Source organism: Penaeus vannamei, chromosome 9, assembly GCF_042767895.1.
Source record: "Penaeus vannamei isolate JL-2024 chromosome 9, ASM4276789v1, whole genome shotgun sequence".
NCBI lineage: Eukaryota > Metazoa > Arthropoda > Malacostraca > Decapoda > Penaeidae > Penaeus > Penaeus vannamei.
This window is the reverse complement of record NC_091557.1, coordinates 44,977,897-44,985,396: the sequence shown is the minus strand read 5'-3', so window position 1 is coordinate 44,985,396 and position 7,500 is coordinate 44,977,897.

The window sequence follows — 7,500 nt, the reverse complement described above, 5'->3', positions numbered from 1 at the left end:
GTTACTCATGACCTTACCTTAGGAAAATGCATATACCTCTCTGGTTTAAGTTACTCATGACCTTCCCTTAGGAAAATGCATATACCTCTCTGGTTTAAGTTACTCATGACCTTACCTTAGGAAAATGCATATACCTCTCTGGTTTAAGTTACTCATGACCTTCCCTTAGGAAAATGCATATACCTCTCTGGTTTAAGTTACTCATGACCTTACCTTAGGAAAATGCATATACCTCTCTGGTTTAAGTTACTCATGACCTTACCTTAGGAAAATGCATATACCTTTCTGGTTTAAGTTACTCATGACCTTACCTTAGGAAAATGCATATACCTCTCTGGTTTAAGTTACTCATGACCTTACCTTAGGAAAATGCATATACCTCTCTGGTTTAAGTTACTCATGACCTTCCCTTAGGAAAATGCATATACCTCTCTGGTTTAAGTTACTTGATAAAACCACTAATTGCTGCAAGTGGAATCTCCTTCATTGCTCTATAATAATACACCTGGTTAGAAAATTACAAGACAATAGTTTAGAACGAGCTGAAATAAACAATAGAAAGAAGTCAATAAGTCCTTGCCTGATACTTTTCTTCGTCGAAATATCATTCTTCTTAAACTATACGATACACGGGGGTGAAGATAATGTCATGTAATGTCAGTGATTACAATATTCACAGATCTTTTTTTATTCACTTCCCATTTGCGTTGGGAACCCCCAATTCTGATCTGCGATGTATGGTAATGCTACATAATTCGATTGTCCTATCTTGACTCCCTAATGAGACAAGACTCTTTCCCACCATCGTCTGTTTTCGTTTGTAATTTTTAAGTTATTTTTCCAATTTGATGAAAGTAAAATAAGTAGAACGAAACTATACTTTGTCCTTATAATTATATATCATACACGTACACACACACGTTTATGCACACGCACGCGCAAACACACACACACACACACACACACACACATCTATATACATATATATACACGCATATACTCCTGCATGCTTGGATTAGCAAAAAAAAAAAAAAAAAGTTTAACGTTATATGTGAATAACATAGTACACTTAGAGGCAAGGAGAAACTAAGCAACAAAGGTGTTTTTCGTGAATCCTGGAAGTTATCCATGCAGTACAACGCTTTGTGTAATTGGGACTTCGTTGTGTAATTCGCTTATGCTTCACGGTCTGTTACATTCACTCTACGTATGTTATTGTAATCTTACATCATACAAAATACTTAGGATGAAAATAAGCCGTTTATTATTTTCTTTTATATGTACGTGGATGCATTTATATCAAATAGAAAGGGGAATGAATTAGATTTACACATATTTATTAGCATGTGTGTGTGTGTGTGTGTCCGTGCGCGCGTGTGTGCGTTTGTGTATTTGTGTATAGAAGTGTATAAACATATGCAAAGGCATTTAATTAATGTCTCTATTAAATAAATACTGCTTCAGACTCCAGAGATTAACATGTGACACAGTCCCCGCCGTTGTGCTCTCTCTTTTTGGACAAAAAAACATCTTTATTTTCTTGTATGCATTAAAGGTGAAAGGTCTCAGGCTTAACTGACGGACTGCTCTTCTTTTGTTGACAGATGAAATATACGCGTCAGTGGATTGAAAACAAGGAACGTAACATTTATTTAATTTGGTGGTTTCCAGCCGGTGGCTCTGGAAACCCTCCGGGGAAATATTGTTCGCTTAATTACGAGGCGCTAATCATTTTGACGAATCCTGTATCATATTAGAGAAAGAAAAGTTCAGATTGCTGTTTTACGTTTTACTTTTATTCTTTCTCGCTTTAACTTTATGTAATGTCTTGTAATGACCATATCATAAACATATGTTGGTATACATGCGTTTTTTCTTTACTTTTTTATTCACTGTCATTATTATTGACAGTGTGCGCACGCTTGTTTGTTTGTTTGTTTGTGTGTATGTGTGTGTGTGTGTGTGTGTATGTGTGTATGTGTGTGTGTGTGTGTGTGTGTGTGTGTGTGTGTGTGTGTGTGTGTGTGTGTGTGTGCGTGAGTGTGCGCGCGCGTGTGCGTGAGTGTGCGTGCGTGTGTGCGTGCATTTGTATATAAACTGTGTACAAAACATTTTGTGACGAAGACCCTTTTAATAGTGATCATGGTCCTGGACATCTTTCATCTACACTGATCAGTGTCATTCCATACGGGGCTACGGTTCTATGCCCTCCTAAATCAGGTAAATCCTAAATCCTAAATCCTAAATCCTAAATCCTAAATCATCATAAAAAAAGCATATTTTCCCCGCGAGCTTATGAGGTATTCCGAAGAGAAATTCCCGATTGAGAATTCGAGTCTGAAGGTAGTGACAGTAAAACCCCTCGGCAGGACGTCTAATGGTGACTAACACCCCCACTTCAACTCTCCCCCCCTTGACTTTTAAGTTGCTTGCCCCTTCCGAGCCAATAAAGTTGTCAAGTTCTCCGAGGATCCGAAGAGCCACTTTCTGATGACCAACGGCGTCTGTGGAAGTGCCACTGTAGCATGCCAGTTCGTCCCTACCAGGTGGTGGTGGTGGAGGTTCGGTGCCAGTTTCTCGAAATACGATCTCCGGGTTGAGTACGTATACACACATAATGAGAGTGGAGACGAATGCTGAGGTTTTTTACATTTAGGATTGTGGGATTTTTGGTAGAATGTGTGTAGGGGTGTGTGTGTGTGCGTGTAAGTGTTTGTGTGTTTGTTTGTGTGTGTGTGTGTGTGTGTAAGTGTGCGTGTGTTTGTGTGTGTGTGTGTGTGTGTGTGTGTGTGTGTGTGTGTGTGTGTGTGTGTGTGTGTGTGTGTGTGTGTGTGTGTGTGTGCGTGCGTGTGTGTGTGCGTCATAAAGACATCAAAGGTAATTCTCGGCATAACTGTATAATTATAAGCGGTGCTGCGTATATCCCAAACTTTTTATTCAACCTAAAATATTGCAAATAACAAGCCAACAACACACACAAAAACATGAAAAAAATATTGACACAGTACAAAATAATTTAATTTCCTGACATATTTTACCAAACTTACAAAAATAGAATAAAGCAATGTTCACAATATTCAGACAATCTAAGATTTCCATGATATAATACATCTTATTCAATGAGAAAGTGACCTTAACCATTAAATTAACCAAAAAATTAACCATTAACCATTATTATTTTTTTATTATTAAGCAAAGAATATCTTTAACTCATACCAACATCTTTATTATCCAATTTTCTCCATCTCCATCTGAAGTATACCATCAAAATACAAACAGGGAATGATGATAATAAGCTCTACATACCTTCATACACATTTCCTTTGAGAGAGAAACACATACTTCGATGCAACGTGATAAAATCCATAGAAACTCCGCCGAACCACATGGCTTGAAAAACAAAACTACCCACAATGCCCCGCGGACGATACTACAAAACAGAAATCCACTCATTTTTTCTTAAATAAATGAAATGAATCATTTCCAATTTTTCTTAAGTTCGTCATGTATTGATATTTATATTTCAAAGATACATATTATTGGCGATGTGCAATGAACAAATAATACAGTGCGTGTGTATGTGTGTGCATGCATGAAATGTAAACAAGGAGAAATTATATATATATATAGATAGATAGATAGATAGATAGAGAGAGAGAGAGAGAGAGAGAGAGAGAGAGAGAGAGAGAGAGAGAGAGAGAGAGAGAGAGAGAGAGAGAAAGAGAGAAAGAAAGGAAGAAAGAGAATACCTGTTTCATTTCCTGCAAGCTTCGCCCTTCTATCATTATAATAAGCAATTCTACTATTCCTCAATACCACACCTTTTACAATTCACATTCAGGGAAGAAAAGCACGTACCTTGAAAGAGTTAAGTGAGCACTGGAATCAAGCTGTTGGCACCTGCAATCTGCATACCATCAGCATTTACTTGTGTTTTGTTTACTTGGTTCAGTTCATGTCGATGTGTTTTGCCATTAATGATTTTTTTTCATCAATTTCTCTGTTCGATTTTACCACAAGCTTCGCCAAAAGGGAATTTTTTCTTCTTCTCCTTCTTCTTCTTTTCCTTCTTCTTCTTCTTCTTCTTCTTCCTTTTCTTGTTCTTGTTGAATTATTTCTTCTGAACATCTTTGTCAAAGGCATGAGTATGTTATTTTACGTTATTATTATTTATCACTATCATCATTATCAATCATCAGTCGTCCTCACTTTCGTTATATTTACTGTTACTGCTTCTCATCGTCATCGTAATCTTCTTCGTTATCATCATCACTATTATCTTTATCATTGTTATCATTATTCTTATCATTATTACTCTTATTGTCATTATTATCACAATATCTTTATAATCAATGTTATCCTTATGGTAATTGTGATTTTTATTTTCATTTTTAACATTGATTATAATGATAATATTAATATTAATAACAATCTTAACATTGTTAATAATGATAATAATTCTAATAATAATCATAGTAGTAGTAGTAGCAATAATTATAATAATAATAAAAATCTCAAAAATAATAATATCAATCGTTTTGAAAATAAAAACAAATAACAAAATTATTATTTCTTTTATTAGTAGTAATGATAGCCATAGTAGTTGTAGTAGTATTTCTACTACTATTACTATCTCTATTATAATGATAAAGGTAATTATGTGAATAATGGCAATATAATAGTGCTAACAACAACAACAACAATAATAATATAAGATATTATATTATATAATATTATATAATATTAAATATAGATACATGATAAAAGAGAAAAATGACAATAATAATTACGTAAATATATATATACATTATATATATATATATATATATATATATATATATATATATATATATATATATATATATATATATATATATATATATATATATATATATATATATATATATATATATATATATATATATAATAAATGGAGAAGAACCAAATAGAATTTTCTCAAAGGAGTCAGTTCATGCTATAACACTTGATATGCTGTCAAATACCCCTCTGATACTTACACTGAAGAAACTTCAATGTCAGGGATCAATTACTAATCTTACTAATAACAACTTTTACAGCTTTTCATGAAAATTTGTTTAACAATAATTACGAAACAAATCTTCCACTGGACATTATTCAACTACATGAATCATACATCAAGTACATCGAAAACACGAAAAAGCCAATAGTCTAAAGAAGAAGAAGGAGAAGAAGACGAAGACGAAGACGAAGACGAAGACGAAGACGAAGAAGAAGAAGAAGAAGAAGAAGAAGAAGAAGAAGAAGACGAAGACGAAGACGAAGACGAAGACGAAGACGAAGAAGAAGAAGAAGAAGAAGACGAAGACGAAGACGAAGACGAAGACGAAGACGAAGACGAAGACGAAGAAGAAGAAGAAGAAGAAGAAGAAGAAGAAGAAGAAGAAGAAGAAGACGAAGAAGAAAAAAAAACTTATCCAGAGAAGATGCTGACGGTTTGCAATAAATTCACAAGAAAGAGACAGACACCAACTTTGTAAAATGAAACCCAGCAAAAAAAGAAAAAAAAAAAAGAAAAAAAAAAATTATGAAAAAAGCTGTCAGACGCTTTACCTGAAGATATGAAAATCACTGCGTTTAAAGGAAAAGCCTGAAGACATTGCATATATAAAAAAAGGAAAGAGGTGTTGAGTCTTATACTAAAAAGAATTAAAACCTTAAAAAATGACGTAGATCTTTTGTCTGAAAGAAGGCACTGCGTTAAACTGGACTATTAAAATATGTTCATATTCTAATGGACAATAAGATATAAGTTCATATTCTAATGAACAATGAAATATAAGTTCATATTCTAATGGACAATAGAATATAAGTTCATATTCTAATGGACAAAAAATACAAGTTCATATTCTATTGGGCAATAACATATTTCATATTCTAATGGGCAATAAAATATAAGTTCATATTCAAATGGACAATAAAATATAAATTCATATTCTAATGGACAACGAAATATAAGTTCATATTCTAATGGACAATAAAATATAAGTTCATATTCTAATGGACAATAAAATACAAGTTCATATTCTAATGGACAATAAAATACTTCATATTCTAACACGGATATACAAGTAAACTCAAAATTCGACAATGGAATATTTTTTAGGGTTAGGCACAGCCCTATGAACGTTCAGGCAGACAGCAATGAAGAAATAGAACGACCTTGTTTTAGCCCTATTTACAGTCACGTTCCAACCGTACTTGGAAACGTAAAGTGCAGATTAAGAAATATTAGTTTTTAAATCCATTTGTCTTGATATTGTTGATGGATTACGAGGCTATGGGTTGACTTTGTGTCTTAGAGCAATCTATTCCCTGAATGTATGGAGAAGGAAGCAAGGCCTTGGGAGTTGCATTTCGTTCTTCCAACAAGCAATTACGAACACAAACAAGGGTTATTTCCTTATTTATCTGCCTGTATTTGCCATGGCATGTAGTGTATGGTTCTCTGTACTACCCATTGTTTCGTCTTTTTTTTTTTATTTCCTTCCCCCTATCGTAACTGTACGTGGAATTAACTTGATATCTTGTAATATATTCACAACATTTTCCTTTATATTTTCTGATTCTCTTATTATTACGCAGGAGTATACACTCCGATGGTGAATAAAGGGAATAATTGTTTTCTCGGTTCATGGAACAAAAGAACGTTTTTGTCATTATACTATGCGTTGGGTGTGGCATTTTCCCACACGATTGATGTGAAAATTCGTTCTTCGCATCATTTTCAAGCTGAAACCTAATATAGTTGTCACTACACGTTTGAATTGAAGTTTCTTGTGTTCATTGTTTCACTAAAAAATAAACATGAACACAGAATAACCAAGGAAATATAGGTAGGCATACAGATATTTCAAGTCGACAGCTGTAAAATGATATCTAGATATCAAAAGAATAAGTCAAAGATGCATGTATATTTGCGCACGCACACACACACACGCGCGCGCGCGCGCGCACACACACACACACACACACACACACACACACACACACACACACACACACACACACACACACACACACACATACACATTTGTATTCTATACAGTCATACATATTTTTTTTCTTCTTTTCGAAAGCAGACACATATATATGTGTGACAATGGCCAAACATTTAAAAGCTATAGTGTAGACATTCTAGGTTATCTTAAAGAAATGCCTTAAGAAAAAAAAAAAAAAAAAAAACAGACGGTCCCCTTAATGTCTTTTTCACACTGGTCATAACTTCATTTGACATTAATGACCACCTCCTTTATATTAATTTGTGATTTTATTAATTGATCGAAACGCTAAGGTTACTTCTCTCTCTCTCTCTCTCTCTCTCTCTTTATCTCTATCTCTATCTCTCGTTCTCTCTCTCTCTCTCTCTCTCTCTCTCACACACACACACACACACACACACACACACACACCTACACCGCTGGGACAAACCCCGTGAAATGAAGTATTAACGACCCTTCA